The following is a 23,150-nucleotide window of genomic DNA, read 5'->3' as shown; positions in this document are numbered from 1 at the left end:
GTACATACATAGTAAGCTCTTAAGAATGATTGCTGATTATTCATGTAAATTGTTTGAGGCCTCAGAGGGAAATATTATGAAATAAAACTGAAAAGGTGCAGTATCCATTAGATTGTGGAGAAATCCCAGAAAGATTGACAAAATGTTGAAATTTACTCAGTAGGTAAGAGGTAGCCATTGTATGGCTTTCATCAAAGGAGATATAAAGTTATTTCTAATCATGTTAGATTAAAATACTGCAGTATCATAAGATAAAAAATTCAGAGCTGGATGAGATCTTAGAGGCCACTAAGTCCAATCTCTTCATTTCACAGAGGAGTAAAATGAGGCCCAGAGAGGCAAAGTAATTCATCCATGTAACAAAACCAGCTGTTGTCTGAGGTACAATTGAAATTCAAGTCTTCTTCATTTCAAGTCCAGTTTTCTAGAAGCTGTATGAACAATAGGAAGGAAAAAGAGGAAACAGAGATACTTGTCAGGTAGTCATTTCATTGCATAGAAAGTGAAAAGTAATAAGGGCCAGTACTAACATTCTGGCAATGGAAGTAGAGAGGAAGGAACTTTTTTATTTCTTTCAAGAAATTGTCTTGGTCCCAATGGCCCAAATTCAAAGCCTCAATCATCCTCCACTAAACTCTTCTTCTTTCTCCACATCCACTTCTAATCAGTTGCAAAATCATGTCATTTCTTCCTCTATGACATATATCACATCTTTTATCTTTATTCACATGGGCACTATTAAAGTTCAGGTCCTATTTCCCAGAATCTTGCAAGATACTCTCAATTGTATCCTTGGTTTCCAGTCACTCCTATCTCTATTTCATCATGCACACAGCTACCAAAGAGATATATGTTCCCCCTAAGGCACAGGTCTGGCTCTATATTTCCCTAAGTTAACAATTTTTGGTGGTTTCCTATTATCTCCAGGATAAAATACACCATTTAAAAACACAAAAATACAATATTTAGTATCTCCCAATAAGCTTTCAAAATACCTTCCAGGTTTTTATTTTTCATATAATTGGTTGCATATACTGAGCTTCCTAAACTATTGCACTAGGTATTCCCTAAACTAACCATTCCAACTCACTTTTGTGGATTCTGTTTTCTTTGTATGAAATTCACACCCTCTTCACCCTCACTTTTCAGTATTTCTAGCTTCCTTCGTGGCTCAGCTCCTGTGACATTTTCCACTTCAAAACCTTTCCAGATTTACCTAATTATTAGTATTCTTTCCCTCCTCAAAGTAACACTTGTCTACTTACAAGTTCAATTTCCAAAAATAAGGCAAACTCCTTCCCCCCCTCCCCAGAGCTAAAAAGGCTCAGGATACAAGACTTGGGAAAAAGAGCAGTGGGTTTAGAGGTTGAAATAGAACGGACACTCAGCTTCCCTTCTGTGGCAGTTGGGTAGGTAGTTGTTGGCATCTAGCTGAAAGGAGAAAAAGGAAAGGAAAGAGACTTGACATGAAGGTTGGAAAGAAAGGAAGATACCACCAGCATCTGGTTCAAAAGTGGCTTAAACAAGGGAAGGGCTCCTTAAGACTAGTCTACTCTGTGTGTTCTGATGCTCTATGGGATCCAGGCAGCAAGTCAAGGAGACAGATCCCAAGAACTGGTCACAGTTACCTCTACGATGTTTCTCCCATCTGTTCCCTTCTACCTAGACACCTTAATTTAAATGCTCATCTTTTCTTATCAAGACTACTTTAATACCTTTTACTTGGTCTCCCTGCCTTCAATCTCCTCCAGATGGATATTCCTAAAACTCTCAATTGACCATGTCTTCTCTCTACTCAGAAATCTTTCGTGACTTCCACCTTCCATCCACCTGCAGCTGCATTCCCTCCCCAGCCTCGCCCCTCCTCCACGTGGCCGGCAGGTTAGACCCTAACGAGCCTGGGCGGTTGGGACTGGGCTCCTGGGCCACGGGCGTGGGGGCGGGGCTTCTCACCTTAGAGCTCGGGAGTCTGGGGACTTGGGCCAGTCCACTCTCCGGGTCGGGCCCCTCGAGCTCCCCAACGGCCTGGGGTGAGCCTTCTTGCTCAGCTCCATCTCCAACTCGGGAAGGATAAGCAGCCAGGGGCAGGGCCGAGATGTTGTATAAGGTGGTGGTGATGGGCAGCTCTAGTGTGGGCAAGAGCGCGCTGACCATCCAGCTGGTAAAGAACTGCTTCGTGCCGGACCATGACCCCACCATTGAAGACTCCTACCGCACCCAACTGATGGTGGATGGCAAATCCTGCCAGCTGGACATCCTCGACACCACAGGCAGCCAGGAGTACCAGATCTGGCACCAGGAGTTCATGCGCTGGGGAGAGGGCTTCCTCTGCATCTACGCAGTGGATGACATGAAGTCCTTTGTGGATGTGAACATCTTCTGGAACCAGCTGCACAGGGTGAAGGACACCGACCGCGTTCCCTTTGTCCTTGTGGCTAATAAGACGGACCTGCCCGACGACCTGGTGACCCCGACGCTGGGCCAGGAAATGGCCAAGAGCTTCAGGGTCCCCTTTGTGGAGGCCTCGGCCAAGACTCGGAAGGGTGTGGAGCAAGCCTTCCAGGTGCTGGTCCGAGAGATCCAGAGGTCCCGCGAAGAGGGGCTCAGACTACCCCCTGTTCCTGAGCAGGACCAAGGTTCTGGCTGCGGGTTCAGGCACTGCACGATCCTGTGAGCAGGTACCCCAGTTCCCCTGGACCTGCCCCTAACCTCCCCAGGAACACCCCAGCCTCCCCGCCAGCCTTTAGGTCCCATCTGGAGCTGTCCTCCTTCTGGCTGCGCTTCCCTGGGCCTCACCAGGATTTCTGCACGAACCTCTTGGGGGACTCCTCAGCATTTCTACATTCAGGCTTTTGGGATTTTTTGCTTTTTTATTTTCCTTTGAGGAGAAATGACTACCTCACTGCTTCAGTATCCTGGCCAGGCAAGAAAAGACTCCCTCCCTCCCTCCCTCCTGTGGGCTGCCTCCCCTGGCCTCTCTGGGGGGTAGAATGGCCCTGTCTCCCAGCAGGAGGAAACCTAGAGTGGAAAATGCTATCAGTCTTACTGTGATTGTTATATTGATTTGAATTGGGGGGGGGGTGTCAATGGAATTAAGTGACTTGCCCAAGGTCACACAGCTAATAAGTATCTGTGGTCACGTTTGAACTCAGGTCCTCTTGACCCTGCTGCCACTAATTGTTACTTATTGGCATCAGCTGTATCCTAACCTTTAGACCTTGCTGCTAACTGCAGTGTCTTGCCTCCAGGAGAAGTGGGGCTGGGGCAGCTGGCTTTGAGTGTTCTTAGCAGAAACCCCACAGCTGCAGGTCAGGTGGGGTTTATCTGCTTGGGAGGGGTCTTACCAGGCTTCTCTGTGCCACCTTGGGAGCAGGCACAAAGGACAGGTGGGTGATGCTCCTGTTTCAGTTGAGAGGCTAAAGCTGTCCTCATATTCAGAGTTGACTATTTTTTTTTTGAGTTCCAGGATTTATTACAAATAAAGGTTGTTGGTTTGTTTATAAAAAAAAAAAATCTTTGTGACTTGCTATTTCTTCTAGAATAACAATTCCCAGCTTGGCATCAAAGTCATTCACAATCCTAATTCACACCTACTTTTCTAGTAAGTGTCTATTATTTCCATTCATATACTTTCCATGCTAGTTAAACTGACCTGCTACTTGTTGTTTAATCATGGCCTTCATAGCTGGTGTTCTATCCACTATGCCACCTGACTGTACCATTCTGTAATTTTATTAATTGAATTCTAGTTGTTGAGGGGAGTAGAGGGTAGATCATAAGAGGATACATTGCTATCTTAATGATCAAAGGAAGGGATGATCAAAGGACAGACAGCCTCGTGTAATCTAAGAAACTCCTTTGGGCTTCAAAATTGAATTTCTCCATTTTCTTGCTAATCAATTTATTTCAATCCAACAAACATTTTTAAAAATATTTTATTTTTCCCAGTTACATGTGAAAACAATTTTAACCATTTTTTTAAGTTTTAATCTCCAAATACTATTCCTCCCTCGCTCTACTTTCCTCCCTCCCTGACATGGTAAGCTATTGAAGCTATACTTGTGAAATCATGTGAAACATTTCCATATTAGTAATTGTGTGAAAGAAAATACTAACAGAAAGAGAGTGAAACCAAGAAAGCAAACAAACAAGTGAAAGGAAGAAAGAGAAAAATAGTGTGTTTCAGTCTGTATTCAGACTCCATCAATTATTTTCTAGAGGCAGAAAGCATTTTTCATCATGAGTCCTGATTGCTCTGGATGATTATATTTCTGAAATAGCTAAGTAATTCATTGCTACATTGCCTGTTCCCTCATACACATCCACGTCAACTCTGTCCTTCTAAGTCTCTAACCCAGTTCACCTTCTCATTCCCCAATAGTGTAATTCAGTGCTTCAAAATCAAGGGCATCTTAGTCAGAAGTTCCTTTCTTTCCTACCTTCCTTCTCTCCCCATTTATGATCCTAAATTTATTCCCTTGTTTCACCACACTACCTTGTCACTCAGTGCCTTTCTGTTTTCCCAAGATGTCACCTCTAACTTGACCCACTTTTCTCCATTCGAAATCTTGCCCCTATAAATAGCCAGTTTGATTTTACATTGTCCTCTACAATTAAATTCCGTGTTCTTTTGTCTAGTCACCATTTATCCTTTACTAAACTCCAACATTGAGAGTGTTGGACTAGGTAGCCTCTATGTCCCTTTCAGCTCTAGACGTATGATACTGTGAGCCTAATATATTGTACTCAAACCCAATACTCTGAAGCCAATACTCTACATGTGATTTCGACAGGACTGAGTATAATAATAGCATTGCCCTTTCCTTGTGTTGAACATGATGCTTTTAAAATTCATCTTATGATTTTAAGTTTGTTTTTTGTTTTATTTTGTTTTCTGGTAGGCACATCATGCTATTTATTCATGTTGAGTTTGCCTTCCACAGGAATCCCTGTTGTATTTTTGCCTTGTTTGTTTTTTCCCCTCCATATTTTTATCTAGAACTACAACTTCTTCATGCTTTACTTGTTTTGGAGTTGATTTCTGGAACCGAATTTTCAATTTTACATTTATTCCTATTAAATGTAAACAGTGGTGAAATGGAAGATCATATACTTTATCATAGAGGTTTCTAAGTGGATAGTGGGTAAAGTGCCATACTGAAGAGTTAGAAATGCAAGAGTTTGAACCCTGACTTAGACAATTGCTAGCTGTGTTATTCTAGGCAAGTTAATTAATACCTATCAGCCTCAGGTTTTTTTTAAATACAAGATGTGAATAATAACCTCTAAGGATCAAATGAGATAACACTTGTAAAGTGCTTTTTAACACTTAAAACACTATATTCTGACTGTTTTTGTTGTTGTTCTTCTGTCTCCTGCCACCTTGCTCTCCTGAGCCTTGAACATCTCCATCTGTCCTATCCTTTCATCCTAAGAATCATCAGACTTCTCCATTCACTTTGTAGCTGAGTTGTTCTGTATGGTTGTTTTCTGCAGTTATAATGTGATCCCCTTGAAAACAAGGACTTTTGCACCCTTCTGTTTGCATCCTCAGCATTTAGCACAATGCTAGACATATATTAAGCATTTGATATTTTTTTATTCACTCATTCAACATTGTATTGTCAGTTTTAGACACTCAGTTTAACCTCTCAAAATATGTTTGAATTCCAGTTCATGTAGCTTTCATTCCCAATGTAATTCAATTGACAAATGCTATGAGTCCATAACTTGATTGACAAACAACCCTATAAGTCAATCACTTATCCCTTCATCCAATCAATCAAACATCCAATTTATCAGCAAATCTTTATTAAATGGCTTTTATGATCCATATACTGTGGTTGAATTCAAGTACAAAATTATGACAATTTCTGCCCTCAAAAGAGCTTACATTTTTTACTAGTTCTGAGTATCCAAAAAAGTAGAGGTGGCCAATTATGCCATTTACTATTGAGAGGACAAAAATGATGAAGACTGAGAAAGGACCATTCTGTTTATCAATAAAGAGAACGCTCATGTTCTTGGAAAGGGAAGTTTTATTTCATCAGTAGAAACAGATGCTGCCTTCAAAGGACTGAGAAATGGAGGTACCAATTATGGACATCATTTTTATGAAGTTGAACTTCTGTATTTCTGACTTCAGTTCTAATACTCTAACCACTTAATTGTCATAATTTTAAAGCAAGGAGATGATCAAGGGGTCAGACTGCTAGAGGAAAAGGAAAGAAAAGGATAAAGGGCCCAGGTGAATACATAGCATTGATGAGGAGGAGCACTACTTCTTTCTCTGAGGCTGAGGCAAAGGAGAGGATGGAGATAATGCTAAAGTTATGTGATCTGTCCAGCTGGAGAAGAGTAGAAGCTCTTGAAAGACAGATAAGTATCTTAAACAGGAAAAGACCAATGAGAGAATTCTGTGACGTTACACCAGGCACTTCTCTTCAGTTGGATAAAAGCCATTAGCCACCACTTTGGAATTTCACACATTCAAACACTTAGCTGTGTGGTCACTAAGCCCATGTTTCAATATTTTATAAATGTGTGTGTATATATGTATATATATATATATATATATATACATATATACACACACACACACACACACACACACACACACACACACACACATAGACGTAGATATCTATATGTATATATACACATTGAATTTAATGTGTATATATATATGTATATAGAAAGAGATGTTGCAATTCACCCTATAATACCTACATTTACTATATCCATGACATCCTTCTTATATAAGTCAAAAAATACATGAGATTAATTTGGAATATTCTTGATATAGCCATGCTAGCTCATCAAAATTTCAGTTTCTAAACTTTTACAACTATGACTTCATTTGATAAATTTTATTTTTGAAGAAATGAACTTAAATACCAATAAAGAATATTTCTCTATCTATACAAGAACATAAAAAGATTAGATATGAAAACTATGTTTCTCAATTTCATACTGCTTACACTTTTCAAAGTATATAATAATTTCAATACATTAGTTTCAAATCTCTCTTGCTTGCCTATAATTCCATCTTTTTTTCAATGAATTTTTAAAATGTTTCAATGTCCTCCTGTTTCTTGGAATCAATATCATTAATCCCCTCAACCTTTGCCCCTCATTAAAAGCCACAGAAAAAATAGTAACAACCAAAATCAATCAAAACATCCACACAGAGATTACGTCCAAAAATCAATGTCTCTTTTTGCACTTTGGAGCTATCACCTTTGTCATGAGTGGATAACATGTTTCATCATAGGAGCTCTGGAGACACTATTGATTATAGTTCTTAAATGTTTTTAAAGTCATTTTTCTCAGCTTTAATAATGAATCTTAATGTTTTTGCATGAAATTGAGAAATAAGATGTACAGGCAATGGGGTATAGAAATCTATTTTGCCCTGCAGGAAAATAGAGGGGAGAGTGATGGAAGAATGGGGGAGTAACAGAAGGGAGGACAGACTGGAGGAAGGGGTGGATGGGGTGCATGCTTTCCCGGAGTAGGAGTGGGGAGAGATGGGGAGAAAATATTGAATTCAAATTCTCGTGGAAGTGAGTGTTGAAAACTGAAAAATAAATTAATTATGTATTTTTAAAAATTAAGTTATTTTTCTTTAAATGTTGTTATCCATGTATGAATTATTCTCCTGGTTCTGTTCATTTCACTCTTTGTAAGTTTATATTCCTAGGATTCTTTGAAATAATTTATTTTGTCTTACAGAGCAATAATATTTCATTTCATTCATATATTGCTCTATTTAGCTATTCAAGTAATGTACCCTTTCCTTTCCTTTCCTTTGCTTTCCTTTCCTTTCCTTTCCTTTCCTTTGCTTTCCTTTCCTTTCCTTTCCTTTCCTTTCCTTTCCTTTCCTTTCCTTTCCTTTCCTTTCCTTTCCTTTCCTTTCCTTTCCTTTCCTTTCCTTTCCTTTCCTTTCCTTTCCTTTCCTTTGCTTTCCTTTCCTTTCCTTTCCTTTCCTTTCCTTTCCTTTCCTTTCCTTTCCTTTCCTTTCCTTTCCTTTCCTTTCCTTTCCTTTCCTTTCCTTTCCTTTCCTTTCCTTTCCTTTCCTTTCCTTTCCTTTCCTTTCCTTTCCTTTCCTTTCCTTTCCTTTCCTTTCCTTCCCCTTCCCCTTCCCTTTCCCTTTCCCTTTCCCTTTCCCTTTCCCTTTCCCTTTCCCTTTCCCTTTCCCTTTCCCTTTCCCTTTCCCTTTTCCAGCATGGTTATTAAATCTCTCTCTCCCTCTCTCTCTCCTTCCTTCCTTACCTCCCTCCTTCTCTTGTTCTTTTCTCTTTCTGTCTCATCTTTTTGTTTCTGTCTCTTTCTGACTCCTCTTTTTCTTTGTCTCTTTTTTTGTCTCTGTCTCTCGCTCTCTCACACATAATCTGATGCTCACTTCTTCCACCTCTTCCTCTATGTTTGTATATGCTTATGATCTCTCACTTCAATTATGAGAAGATATTCAGTTCCATGCTGTCTACCTGCCTTTTCCCAAGAATGTCTCCCTCCTTTTACACTCATTTCTCTTTCCTGTCTTAAAAAATGGAATGTAAGAAATTCTCCCCCTCTCGATGTCTTCTGTTTTTTCTTTATAGCTGCCTAAATACCCCTTGAAGCTGTAAAGATTACAGACATATTCATTTGTTCTCCATCTATTAGAATGTTAGAGCTGCATCACTTTATAACTACTTCAAATTGCTTAAATACACTTATATTTCTAGATTTCTACTGACTCATATTCATATTTCACATCCTTACACAGGTACAATTTAGGGAGATTTGGAAAAACTTCATGCTTCTAACCCATACCTCAAAGTAATTATTGAGGGGGGAAATCACTCTGGAGAAGATGTTTGCCCTCCTGAACATCACCAACACCAACTGCTGAACAATTCCTAACAACTAGAAATTAAATCCAAGAGCCCCAGGAGTGGTAGTGTCCTCCAGATCCCTGATCATGCTTCCAGTCCAGCTCCTATATTTATCAGGAAGCAAACCCTGTGGAGATGTGGCCTAAGGTTTCTACACTTAAGAATGCTGCAGCCACAGCAAGTGAAGGCCCAGCGAAGAAAGTTCTTACCAACAATGTCCTTGACTCTGTCAAATACCAATTACAATCTTAGAAAATTAATATGAAAATGAAATTAAATACATTATCAATTGTTTTGCATTTATACTCTAAGAACTAAGAGATCTTTCCATCTGAATTGGAGCTAAAACCTCTTAGATGTGTTGTCATGTTTTGCCAGGATGTAAGTTACTTGAAATCAAAGATTGTCTTTCTTTTCCATTTGTATATCCTGTGATTAACACAGTGCTTTGGCATGTAGGCTTATTGAAACTTAATAAATGATTATTTCATTAATGCATTTTTAAGATGTCACTTTATCTGAGACTTTAAGGAAACTTGGGATTCTGAAGGGCAGAGGTGAGCAGGTATTATATTCTAGACAAGGATAGCCAACACAAGGGCATAAGAGATAGAAAGTGGAATGTTGTTGGTAAGGAACAATAAGTCTCATCTGGTTAGGCAAGAGTGCTCATGAAAGAGAATAAAGCATTATAAGTCTAGAAATGTAGATTTTGGTGTTAAATGCCAGAAGAGTATATATGCAAATATAGAGGTGATAAAGATTGATTTGAGATGATTGAGTAATGGAAGAACACAACTAGACCAATATTTTAGGAAAAAAATTGCAGTTATGTGGAAGAAATGTCAATATCCAGTTCTGCCATTCATGCCTTATTCTCTTTGATTCTAAAGATCCTTGATTCTGGGCAGCATTCACATCTACAAGGTCTTTTAGTATCTTGCTATTATATTCATAAGTAACGAACTCAATAAAGACAATTAGCTATTCTTTAGCCATCCTCCATTTATCTTGGATTTCAGTTCTTTCTGAAGTCTTTTCAATCTTTCTTTCTTGATATGCAGATTATATTTCACAGAGAACACAGGTACAAAAAGAATCGTATGTTCTGCCATGTGTTGAAAGTGACCTCTTTTTGTCTTACATTTCTCTTATTTCTCTTTTGTACTTATTTCAGTTTTCTTTATGTATGCCTTCCATGTATTTCCACTATTATAAGACATGAGAGCAGGGCTTATATCAGGTGTATCATTCTATATTCATCACCTGAACTATCACAGATTAAATGCTTAAGAAATGCTTGTGTAATTGAAATGAATCTGTTGTTGTTATCCCACCTTCCCCTCAAGTAGTAGCTCCGTCTATATAACGTTTAATTCTTTCACATGAAGATATGTTGTCTCCCCAACTAGAATGTAAACTCCTTGAGGACAGAGCCTGTGTCTTACCCATTTTTGCATCCCCAAAGTGCCTAGCATAGTGCAAAGGGTCACATAGATAGTGTTCAATGAACAGATATTTAAGTGGATTGAAGTGATTTGCATTTTTTTTCTCTCCAATGCCTCCAAATGAGTTTCAAATATACAAGAAAGTGTTCTGGATCTTTCTTATAAATGCATTGTTAAACTTAGCTAGTTTACATGTGGTCAGCTAGGAAACACAGAGGATAGAGTACTGGGTCTGAAATCAGGAAGATTCATTTTTCTGCATTCAAATCTGGGGCCTCGGATTCTAACTAGCTGTGTTACTCTAGGCAAGTCACTTAACCCTATTTGTCTCAGTTCCTCATCTGTAAAATGAGCTGGAGAAGGAAATGGTAAACACTCCATTATCTTTGCCAAGAAAACCTCACATGGAGTAATGAAGAGTCAGACACAACTGAAAAAAAAAAAAGAATTGAACTGAGTTTATATATACTTCATGGAGGAATTATATATGTGCAAAAGTTATTTCTTTGGTTTAATATTAATATTCAAATGTGAAAGTAAAATTCTTAAGAACTTAACATTTTAATTTTTCAAAAATGGGATAGTATAATTATAAAGGCTATATACTATAATAAGAATTCATATTTTTATCATTACCTTGCATATCTTTTATCCCTCCCAGTCAACTTTGTTACTATTCCAGTTTTGTATTATTATTATTGCTGAAAATCAGGCAAGGAAGTTGACTTAAAGCATATTTTCCATTCCCTGGTCTTATAATTTAAAAATAAAATCTTTCTTGCCATTTCATCCATGAAATCGTGCTGAATCAGAGGAAAATCGAGTCCCCAGCAGCCCATTAGCTCATAGCCCTGTTCCTCTGCTACCCTAGGATCATTCTATGGAACATATTTTCTCACTGTTAGAAACAGCATCAGCATTCTTCCATAAAAGGAAACAGCTCTAGTTTGCTTTTTGTGTTGATTCGGAATCAGCTCATGTTTGAATTATATTTGGATCTGAATAGAAACTAGACTCTCATTCATTTCCATAATGATCATTTCCTGTATCCAAAGTGCTTCTAAATGTACAATGCAACTGAAGACAGATAAAATGTATTAGGCAAGAATAAAAAAAAAAATCGTTCCAAATTCCAGTAAATGGAATTTCTGCCCACCATAGAGCTCTTAACTCTTTAAAGTCAGACTGAGTTCTGGGAATAGTTTGAGTAGCATTATTAAGGATAAGGCAGTGTTACTTGTTTCAGAGAATAACTAGACTGAGAATTTCTTATGCATGAAAGCTTCTGCAAAGTTTTGCTGGAGTTCTGTCTATAAAGCAGACCCTGTCTTGGTGATCCCATCAACTCTTCTCATTTCAGTTGTCTACAGATGTCTCCTAAATTTCAAAATTAAGCCCCAACCTCCTGAATTCTACTCTGATGTTGTAAACTGCCTTTAACATTTTCCTAGACTTTTCATCAGCATTTTAAACTCTACATGTACAAAAATGGCAACCATTATGCACCACTATCCCCAACCCATTGCTCAACCAAACTTATCTATTGAGAATAATATCATTCTTCTAGTCGTCCAGGTGTGCAGTCACAGAATCTTCACTAGCACTTTCTTCTTCTAGCCCAGGGGTAGGGAACCTGTGGTCTCAACCTGTGGTCCTCTAGGTCCTCCAGTGCAGCTTGTTGACTGAATCCCAACTTCACATAACAAATTCCCTTAAGGATTTCTTCCATAGAATTTGAACTCATTCAAAAGGCCACACCCAAGGACTCAGAAAGCCACATGTGGCCTCTAGGTTGCAGTTTCTCCACTCCTGTTCTAGACTCAATATAAATTGCCAAGTTTTGTCAATTTCTATTTCTACATCTCTCACATCAATTCCCTTCTTACCTCTTGCATGGTCAGTGTCCTACTTCAAGTTCTCATCAACACTTGTCTGGATTATCACAACAATCTCCTTACTGACCTCCTTGACTCTAGTAATGCCTTCTGTTTCCAATCTATCTTCCACGTAAATGACAAAGTATGTTTTCTAACAGATGGTTCTAACCATGTTCCTCCTCTAACATAAAATGGTCTGTGAATCCCTAGTGTCTCGAGGATAAAATAAAACTCATTGTCTTTTAAACTCTTCCATTGTTTGATTTACTTTTCCAAATGTATTTAATATTACTTCCATTCATGTATTATTTCATCCAATCGAGCTAATCTAGGAGTTATTTCTAAACTTATTGTGCCAAATTCCCAAAAGGATCTGGAGTTTTAGGCGACTGTAAGGTCAGTATGAGTAAACAATAGCTAATGCAACTTTTAACTACATTAGTAGGAGGATAGTTTCTAGGCTACAGGAATTGATAATTCTACTGTCCTCTGTCCTACAATATTATGTTCATTTCTGCACACCACAGTTTAAGAAGGACATCGGAAATCTGATGTTTCCTGAGGAGACCCAGAGTAATGGAATGCATTGAATTCAGAACAGATGAAGATGATTAAAGGAAGTAGGTATACTTAACATGGAGAAAAGGAGACTCCGGGAGAAAATGATAACCATCTTCCAAATATCATAGTGGGGAGAGATTAGACAGACTCTTTAAGACACCCAGAGTGCATAACAAGGAGCAGTGGAGAGAAGAGGTAAATTTATATATTTTAAAATTATATTTATTTATTTTAAACATTCTTTTCTTTTAACTTGAGTTCCAGTTTCTCTCCTTCCCTCCCTCTGACCCACCCACTATAAAGACAAGCAAAATTACATTGATTATACATGTGAAATCATGCAAAATATGTTTCCATATTAGCCATAATCATCAAAAACTTGAAATTAAGAAAATTAAACTTCAATTTGTACTCAGAGTTGATCAGTTCTCTCTCTGGAGGTGGGTAGCATTATTTTCACAATGAACCCTTTGGAATTTTCTTGGATCACTGTATTGATCAGAATTGCCAAGTCTTTCACAGTTGATCATCATAACAACATTTCTGTTACTGTGCACAATGATCTCCCAATTTTTCTCACTTTCCTCCCTATCAGTTCATATAGGACTTGCTATGTGTTTTTGTTTTTTTCTGAAATCACATTCTTCATCATTTTTATAGCACAATAGTACTTCATCATAACCATATACCATAGCTTGTTACGCCATTCCCCAACTGATAAGCATCCCCTCAATTTCCAAATCTTTGCCAGCACATAAAAATTGTTACAAATATTTTTGTACATCTAGGTCCTTATCCTATTTCTTTCATCTCTTTGGGAGTACAGAAATAGTAGTGGTGTTGCAGGGCTAAAGGATACATCCAGTTTTATAGCCCTTTGGGTATAGTTCCAAATTGCTTTCCAGAATGGTTGGACCAGTTCACAACTCTAGCTACAGTTTATCTATTTCCATTCATTCCTTCTAGCTCATCTTATTTCTGATTGGCATGAAGTGGTAACTCAGAGTTATTTTATTTTGCATTTCTCTAATCAATAGTGGTTGAAATTTTTTTATATGACTTTATATAGATTTGATTTCTTCATCTGAAAATTGCCTGTTCACATTACTTTGCCATTTATCAATTGAGAACTATCTCTTATTTTGAGAATTTTCACTTAATTTCCTATAATTTGAAAAATGGTGCTTTTATCAGAGAAACACTGTGAAATTTCTTGATACTACTTTATTAATTGCGTTAACTTTTATTAACAAGTAGTTTATCTGATTATCTCTTTTAATTAGGGCTCTTTTTCCTTTTGTTTCACCTGAGATCATGATTGCTACCCCTGCCTTTTTTATATCAGCTGAAGCATAACAATTTATTTTAACAATATATGTGTGTCCTTTTGTTTCAAGTGTTTCTCTTGTAAACAATGTTTCTAATTCATTCTTCTATCCACTTCCATTTTATGGGTGAGCTCATCCTATTCATTTACACCTATGATTACTGTGTATTTCCCTCCATCCATTTTTCTTCTGTTTATCCTTCCTTCCTCTCTCTCTCTGTCTCTCTCTCTCTGTCTCTCTCTCTCTGTCTCTCTCTCTCTCTCTCTCTCTCTCTCATTATCCTGTCCCTCCAGAAAAATACAGTTTGCTTCTGATGACTACCTCCATAATCTATGCTCCCCTTTACCATCCCCACTGCCATCACTTATCTCCTTCCCTTCCTCTTTCCTTATTGGATAAGATAGATTTCTATACTCAGCTGAATGTTTATGAGGCTTATTTGAACAAATTCTTATGAGAATGAGGTCCAAATATGACCAGCTTCCTCCCCTTTATCCATTTTAACTGCAGAATAAATGTTCTTCCTTTGCTACCTTTTTTATGAGACAAAATATACCCCTTCTACCTCGACCTTCCCTCTTCTTCAGCTGTATTCCTCTTTTGAAACTTTAATTACTTTTAGAACATCCCAACATAAATAACTCACACTCATGTTCTCTGGTTAAGAACTGCTTTTAACTGCCCTAACAATGATATGTTTTTAAGGAGTTACATGTGTCATCTTCCCATATTGGAAAGTAAACAGCTTAACTTTATCTAGTCTCTTGTGATTAATCTTTCATATCCACCTTGCTATGTCTCTCTTGAGTCTTGTGTCTCAATGTCAAATTTTCTATTCAGTTCTGGTCTTTTCATCAGGAATGTTTGAAAGTCCTTTATTATTATGGTATATCCATTTCCCCTTAAAGGATTATACTTAGTTTTTCTTGATAGGTTATGCTTGGTTGTAATCCTAACTACTTTACTTTCTATAATATCATATTCTGAGTCCTCCACTTCTTTATAATGTAGATGGTAAATCTTGTGTGAACCTCATTGTGACTCCATGCTATTTGAGTGGATCTTCCTCATCATGCACAAGATGTCTTCAAGCAGAGGCTGGATATTCTCTTGTCAAGTAAGTTATAGGTTGCATTCCTTTGTGCATGAATCAAACTAGATGACTACTAAGGTTGATTCCAACTCTCAAATTTGGAGTTCTGTGATATTCTGCATCCATAATTTTGCAAAGACTGTTCCCCAAGGCTGAAATGTACCTCAGCCTTTGCCTTTCATGATTTATGATTTCTTCCATGGTTCAGATTGTGTGCTATCTTCTACAGGAAACTTTACTTAATTCACTAATTGTTGGCACATTTTTTTCTCCTAATGTTACTTTGTTTTCTGGGAATATATTGGAGCTTACCCTTTCTCTTTCCCAGTGAGTTTAGGTTCCTTGACAATGGATTCTTTTTATTTGTATCTTACCAGCTCTGCTTTACGATCCCCAAACTTTGTTCCATGTCATGCCATGCCCACAGAAAACTCACATGGGCACAACAGCATATTTAAAATTTTACAGGGAAACAGTGATATTCTAGATTTGTCGAATATCACTTGAAATATTAACTTGAACAGTTCACTATTTCAGCACAGATCATTAAAATAATTTCAATGACATTTTCAAATGTTTGTGTTTTTGCTTTCTTGCATTCTTGGTTGCACCAGTAACTTCTTGAACTTTCTCAGTTGTGACATCTTAACTTTACAAAACTGGGTTTTAGTGTTTGGATTAAAAAAAAAAGGAACTGCATGTGAAAATCAATATAGAACTGGAAGTGTGAGCATGAGTATGAAGTCATTGTAAGTTTTGAGAAGTTATGAAGTACCATTTATTCTCAGCAATACAATAGTCTAAGACAACTCTGAAAGAATTATGATGAAAAATGCTATCCATCCCCAGAGAAAGAATTGATGATGTCTGAATACAAATTGAAACATGCTTTCTATAACTATTTTTTTTGAGGGTTTTTAGTCTGTTTTCTTTCACAATAAGAACATTTTGGGAATGTTTTGCATGTCTACACATGTATAACCGATATTGAACTGCTTGACTTCTCAATGAGGGAGGTAGAGTGAGAAGGAGAAAATATGGAACTCCAAGTTTTAAAAATGAATGTTAAAAATTGCTTTTGCCTGTTACTAGAGGGGAAATAAAATAAAACACTTAAAAATGGCTACTAAGTTGTTGTGAAATCAATATTTAGTAAATAGTTTGAAATAAATGAATTACCCATTTCTTTTGGCTTATAGGCTCTGTGAAAAAATTACTGAGACATTAATGACGCCATGAAATGAGAAAGTTTGGGAACTTTTGCTTACAACATGGAACAATTGTGGTTCTTCAATTATTTGGTCATGTCTGACTCTTTTTGACCCCATGGGCCATAGAAAACTAGGACTTTGTATTCTTTACTATTTCTGTAAATCTGTCCAAGTTTATGTTCATTGTTTCCATTATGCTTTCTATCCTCCTTCTCCTCTCTCATCCTTTTTTTCTTCAATCTTTCTCAACATCAAGGTCTTTTCCAATGATTTATGCCTTCTCATTATATGACCAAAGTATTTAAACTTCACTTTCCATATTTGACCTTCCAGGGAATAGCCTGAATTAATTTCTTTAAGTGCTGACTTATTTGATCTCTTTGCAGTCCAAAGAACTCTCAAAAGTCCTCTCTTGCATCATAATTTGAAAGCATCAGTTCTGTGGGGCTCACCTTTCCATATAGTCCAAATCTGACAGCCATACATTGCTACTAGAAAAAGCATAGTTTTGATTAAACAGACCTTTAATAGCAAGGGGGTATCTCTACTTTTCATTAAGCTGGCTAGATTTGTGATAGCTTTCCTTCCAAGGAGCAAGTGTTTTGCTTTGTTTTAATCTCATGTCTCCAATGGGTATCAGAAGTGATCTTTGAGCCCCAAAATAGAAAATCTAACACTGTTTCCATTTCTTCTTCCTCTTTTTTCCAGGAAATTATAGGAACAGATGCCAAGATCTTAGGTTTTTTGATGATCTACTTCAAGCCAGCTTTTGCACTCTCCCCTTTCTTTCACCTTTATCAAGATGCTTCTTAATTCTTCACTTTCTGCCATCAGAATGGCATTGTCTGAATATCTGAGATTGTTGGTATTTTTCTGGAAACCTTAATTCCCACTTGTGTTTTATCTAGTATCTCATTTCACATGATGTACTCTGCATGTAAGTTAAACAAATAAGGTGACAATACACAGCCTTGTCATACTCCTTTTTCAATCTCAAAGCAATTAATTGTTTATTTTCATAGGAGGAGTTTAGTAGTTTTTTTCTGAAGGCAAAGATGGAGAGAAAGAGGTGCCTAATTAATACAAAGTAGGCACTTAATGTTTCCTGATTAATTACTGATGTTGTTTGGGAAAAAAAATGTTTCCTTTCTAAAGAGGATGGGGGTCAAAATATCAAGAAGAACAGTGCCACATAAGAATGAAGATGATCAATGCTAGCTAAACCAAGTGGGATGGCTAGATGGCTTAATGGATAAAGTGCTGGGCTCTGATTCAGGAAGATATGAGTTTAGTTTAGCCTCTAGCTGTGTGACCCTGGATAAGTCACTTAACCCCTATTTGTTTCATATTCTCATTTGTAAAATAAAGGCATATTAGAGAAGGAAATGGCAAACCACTCAGTTATCTTTGGCAAGAAAATCTTATGGATCCATTGGGTCATGTAGAGTCATATATATGTAAATGACTGAGTAACAGTAACAAAGTCAAACTGAGTAGTGGCAGAGGTCAAGCAAGCCAAGAATCATATGGTGTCTTGAAATACAAAACTAGGGAGTAAATATTGGCAGGAATACTTTTTTTGAGCAGGGATGGCAAGACCTTCTTTCTCTACTGATAGTTAAATTAAAGTGTGAGTCTTGGAGGGAATTACTTTCATTATACTCTGAACTCAGGAATGCATGTTAAATTAGTTCCCTGTTATTTGACTATTTGTTTTAGTCCCAATAAATATATTAATACTTGTAAGGTTCATGTGGTAAGGTTGTGTAGTAAAGTAAGTAATTCAATATCTAATCTTGAGGGCTCTTAAAAATTTCCAGTTTCAAGTTGGATAGATGAAGCAAACTAACACCTGAAACGGCCTAGATCTGGTATAAGGAAATCTTGCTGATCATTAGAACTATCCAAAAGTGGAATCAGTTTCCTTGGGAGGGAGTGGGTTCACTCTCATTGGAGGTCTTTAGGCAAAGGCTAAATGATCACTTGGGAATTCTTTTTCAGATATGAGTAGCACTACATAGCCACTGAGCTAAGGTCCTTTTAAAATGCTCAAATTAAGTGATTTTGATTCTCAATTGTATCAGTAAGAAATAATCACAAAATTCCTGTACCTTAGAGTAATGCTTCTTTATCTTAGTCACAAGGTCATAGGTGTGAGAAAAGAAGGCAAGCTATACTTGTCTGCTTATTCATTGAACATCATAATATCCTTCTTGCTTCCCTTTGTTTTTCTGAAAACATTCCCTCTTTGAATCAGTCCATGCTATGTGTTTTTCTACCTATTTACTCATCTGTTTGCTCTAACTTGCTAAAGGAAGACAACACTGTCAGTACATTATCTCTGATTCCCCCTCTATCCTTCCGTTTCCTCTGGGTTAGGACGTTCTGGAACAAATCTTTATTTATCTATTTTCAGCAGTTTGGGGTTTTCCTTTTTTGGCTTTTCAAACCACAAATGGATTTGTCATGAGGTAAAGTTCCTGACACATAAAAACTGCATGGACACAACGTATATACTTGAGTAAATAAAAACTAACAGGAAACCAACTCCTGGAGGTGGAATTAAAATCAGGATACAAAATTTAAATGATGTTCACAAATGTTGTTTAATAGAGCCTTATACTTATGGATTAATTTGTGGTTTATCAGGGGCCCCTTAGAAAATGTTTTTGCTTTTATATTTACATAAATGTAGCATCTGGTTATATAAACAGTTTTTTTAATTTCTTAAAGAATTGAGTCACTCCATGCTTCTCTTCATCAATCTATTACACTCTTGTCCTTCCCTAACATGGTATATGTGGGTACCCCCCCACACACTTTGAAGATGAAACAACTGAAGCCTAATCTCACTTCTTTCTGCTACTTATTAATTGTGTGACCTTGGACAAAACAATCATCATCTCTAGGCTTCAGTTTCCTCACTTCTAAAATAAGCAGGTTGGAATAATTAATCTCCAGTCCTTTTCATGGGTGAATATCATAGCCTTACAAATTCTCTAATCAGGTCCCACACTTGCTTATATCTGTGCCAAAGAAAGCTGGATTTGGAGCCAGAACCGGATCCTGTACTTACTACATTAATCAACTTCAAGAAGTAAATTCACAACTAAAGAGTCAAAGTACCAAAGAGCCCTTGTTTTCTTGTGGTTGGACCCTAAGACATCTGGGCTCCCTTCTTTATCTAGTTCTGTGCTTTCACCATCCTTTTATCCGTCTTTTCATCATCATACTATAACAAAGGTTTCTTTCTTCTCCATAATGTGTTTCCATTGAGTTATGGAAATAACAAGAGGAGCAATTAGACTTGCATGGCCATCCCTGGGCAGTTAGGGTGTGTTCTGTAGAGATGGGATATTTAATATAATTCCAAGAATGTCAAAAATTCATGAACTAAGGAACTCTGAGCATTGAATCAACAGCAGTTGCACTGTTCTAAAATTCATTCAAATAAAACTATAAGATCATGTGAAGATCTGGTATTTTCACTGATCTAAAAGCACAATATGATATAGAATGATAGTTCCCAAAATGAATCTGTCTTAGACAATATTGTGAGAGACAGAGTATCCAGAACATCAAATACTAAGCTCCTAATGTGCTAATCAAGCAACACATTGGGTATCGCATTCAAGTCTAGTTATTACACTTTAGGAATAATATTGACAAGCTGAAACTACCACTAGCGGTCTTATGCTCATTTTACAGATGATAAAATTGAGGTTCAAAAATGTGATGCACCTTCTCCACAGTGACATAGGTACTAAGGGACAGGCTTAAAATTTAGACACAAATATTTTGGCCAAGTTCAACATTCTTGCCAATTTATTTCAAAAGACATTCCTTAAATGCCTACTAAGTACAAGGCACCCCACTGTCTCTTGTCTGAATCAATGACTTGACATGGCAGAGGGACTTGCATAGCTCAGTGAAACTATGTGCTATGCTGTACAGGTTGCCCCATACAGAGAGGTCATTGTGGAGAGTGAAGAGTGAAATGGCAAACCACTCTACTGTATTTATCAAGAAAATGCCATGATAGTAATATAGTGGTAAAGAGATGACATCAGAAGATGAACCCTTCATTTTGGAAGGTATCCAATATACTACTGGGGAAGGGCAGAGGACAACTACAAGTAGCTCCAATACAAATGAAGCAGCTGGGCTAAAGCTGAAAGAAGTTCTGGTGATGAAAGTATATGTCTGGTTATGAAAGGAAAGTCCAGTGCTATAAAGATCTATGTTGCACAGGAAAATGAAATGTAAGATCTATAAACCAAAGTAAGCTGGATATGGTCAAATTGGAGATGGAAAGATTAAATATCAACATTGTAAGTGTCCATGAAGTTAAATGGATAGGAATGGATGAATTTAAATGAAATAATCACTACATATACTACTGTGGTCAGGAATCTCTTAGAAGAAATGGAGAGGCCCTTATAGTCAAAAAAGGGTGAGAAAAGCAGTACTGAGGTATAATCTCAAAAATGATGATGATATCTGTTCAAATTCAAGGCAAACCATTCAACATCCAGCAACTGTACATGTGGACATCACTAGATGGTCAAAATGGAAATAAAACTGATTATATACTTTGCAGCTAAAGGTGGAGCTCTATACAGTCAGTTAAAACAAGACTTGGAGCTGACTGTCACTCAGATCATGAACTTCTTATTTCAAGATTCAGAATTAATTTCAAGAAAGAAGGGAAGACCATAAGACCATATGGCTGAGACCTAAATTATATCCCTTATGAATGTGAAGTGGAGGTGATGAATGAATTTAAGAAATTCTATCTGGTAGGTACATTTCTTGAAGAACTATGGAGAGAGGTTCACAATGTTATAAAGGATGCAGCAAAAAAGAACAATCCATGGAAAAAGGAAAATAGGGAAGCAAAATGGCTGTCTGATGATGTTTTACAAATATCTGTAGAAAGAAAAAAAGTAAAAAAGAAAGAAGAAAGGGAAAGATATACTGAACTGAATGCTGAATTTCAGAGAATAGCCAGGAAATATAAGGTTTCCTTAAGAGAAAAATGCAAAAAAATAGTAGAAAACAATAGAATGGGAAAAGCAAGAGATACCTTCAATAAAATTAGAGATATCAAGGGAAAAGTTTCATGTAAAAATGGCCATGATAAAAGACCAAAAGGATAGGAATTTTATAGAAGCAGAATATTTTAGGAAAAAGTGGCAAGAATACACACACACAGGGGCAGAGCCAAGATGGTGGAGTAGAAAGACAGCATTGTATAAGCTCCCTCACATAGCCCATAAAATACCTGTAAAAATGACTCTAAACAAATTCTAGAGCAACAGGAGTCAAAAAACAACAGAGTGAAAGAGATTTCCAGTCCAAGACAGCCTGAAAAGCCTACAGGAAAGTTCTATCACACTGAGCACGGAATGGAGCATGGAGCAGAGCATGGCCCAGTCCAGTGTGGGCCACACAGCAAGGCAGGGACAGGACCTGGAACAGTCTTCAGGAGTTCACCAACTGCAGCAGTTCCCAGATTGCTCGACCCTTGACCTACAAATGCAACAGACAGCTTCAAAGGTCAGTGAGAAAGCTCCTTCACCCAGGAGAAGGGAATGTGATCTGAACTGCCAACAGAAGCCACTGCAGAGGCAGAGTCCATTTTTGGAGCCTTTGGCTTAAAGCCCATGGGGGAATTGAGCAGCTAGTATGAATCTCAGCCCTGAGTCAGGCCCTGAGGTGAAAAGGAGGAGCACTGTAGTGGAGGAGCTGGAGGCAGTTTTGGAGAGGAAATTCTACTCCCAGATTCTGGGCAGAAAAGGTTTTGGTTGCTCCAGACAAGTGCACAGGCCAGGAGGGGAGTAAATTCCCCTCCCTTGATTCTGCCACCTTGGAGGAAATGAGAACTTATTTGCTGGTCCCTAGAGTATATTCTTTTCTTGACAAAGGACTCAAAAGTCAAGTAACTGACTGGAAAAATGTCCCCAAAATGGAAAAAAATGACTATAGAAGGTTACTTTCTTGGTGAACAGGTATTTTCACCCATCCTTTCAGATGAAGAACAATGCATACCATCAGAGGAAGCTAAGACTTCCAAAACTTGAAAATAAATATGGATTGGTCTCAGGTCATAGAAGAGCTCAGAAAAGATTGTGAAAATCACGTAAGAGAGGTAGAGGAAAAGTTGGGAAGAAAAATGAGAGCAATGCAAGAAAATCATGAAAAGTGAGCCAACAGCTTGCTAAAGGAGACCCAAAAAAATACTGAAGAAAATAGCACCTTTAAAAATAGACTGACTGAAATGGCAAAAGAGACCCAAAAAGCCAAAGAGGAGAATTAGCCAATTGGAAAAGGAGGTTAAAAAGCTCACTGAAGAAAATAGTTCTTTAAAAATTAGAATGGATCAGATGGAAGCTAATGATTTTATGAGAAACCAAGAAATTACAAAACAAAACAAAAAGAATGAAAAAATAGAAGATAATATGAAATATCTCATTGGAAAAACAACAGACCTGGAAAATAGATCCAGGAGAGGCAAGTTAAAATTTATGGCACTACCTGGAAGCCATGAAGAAAAAAAGAACCTAGACATCATCTTTCATGGAATTATCAAGGAAAACTGCCCTGATATTTTCGAGCCAGAGGATAAAATAAATATTGAAAACATTCACTGATTACCTCCTGAAAGAGATTCAAAAAGAGAAACTCCTAGGAACTTTGTAGCAAAATTCCAGAGTTCTCAGGTCAAGGTGAAAATATGGCAAGCAGCTAGAA

At 37.4% G+C, this 23,150-nt stretch overlaps 1 long non-coding RNA gene and 1 pseudogene across 1 annotated transcript in view; one reads left to right on the top strand and one right to left on the bottom strand.

The window, feature by feature from the left end:
* LOC140526287 (uncharacterized) overlaps positions 1-1,795 on the bottom strand; it is a 99,835-nt gene extending 98,040 nt beyond the window's left edge. Inside the window, exon 1 of the long non-coding RNA XR_011974306.1 lies at positions 1,716-1,795. This is a non-coding gene — a long non-coding RNA (uncharacterized lncRNA). The remainder of the gene's footprint in view (positions 1-1,715) is intronic.
* LOC140526286 (GTPase NRas pseudogene) lies at positions 1,765-9,373 on the top strand (annotated as a pseudogene).
* Positions 9,374-23,150: the final 13,777 nt, after the last annotated feature.

This window comes from Notamacropus eugenii, chromosome 2 (assembly GCF_028372415.1).
Source record: "Notamacropus eugenii isolate mMacEug1 chromosome 2, mMacEug1.pri_v2, whole genome shotgun sequence".
Classification (NCBI taxonomy): Eukaryota; Metazoa; Chordata; class Mammalia; order Diprotodontia; family Macropodidae; genus Notamacropus; species Notamacropus eugenii.
Note: the sequence above shows the minus strand (reverse complement) of the source record. Positions and strands in the feature narration are given on the sequence as shown.